This window comes from Empidonax traillii, unplaced genomic scaffold (assembly GCF_003031625.1).
Source record: "Empidonax traillii isolate 1590-97213 ecotype Southwest subspecies unplaced genomic scaffold, ASM303162v1 scaffold357:size1057043, whole genome shotgun sequence".
Lineage (NCBI taxonomy): Eukaryota > Metazoa > Chordata > Aves > Passeriformes > Tyrannidae > Empidonax > Empidonax traillii.
Window position 1 is genome coordinate 1,013,727 of NW_020955550.1, and position 450 is coordinate 1,014,176.

Genomic DNA, 450 nt, shown 5'->3' on the forward strand with positions numbered 1-450 from the left:
TTTTACTGGTGCTAAAATATTTCCCAGAGACATGTGTGTGTGTGTATGTTTGCCTGTGTGAGGGAGAGAGAACTTACACATTGCTCAAAATAAGAAAAAAAAAAAAAACAACACACCCTTAAATGTCACTAAATACACTTGAATAACATAATTTGACAGGTTGCCAAAATCCCCACAAACAGAAACCAGCAGCCCACCGATGCACAGAGGACACGGGGAGATGCTCCCTCCAACTTCTCATTTGGTGGGGTCACGTGTAAAACTGGGTGAATCCCTGCTGGAATCTTCGCCACCCCCATCCCCAGGGTCCAGGAGAGGGAGGAACTGTCACCAGGACAGCGGTGGTGGCACGGGGCAGGGTTGAGCCACGCCAGCGGGTCACAGTGCAGGCGCTCGCCTGGCGTGTCCTCACACTGTCACATCTATCGGTGGATGGGACCAGCTCCCTAC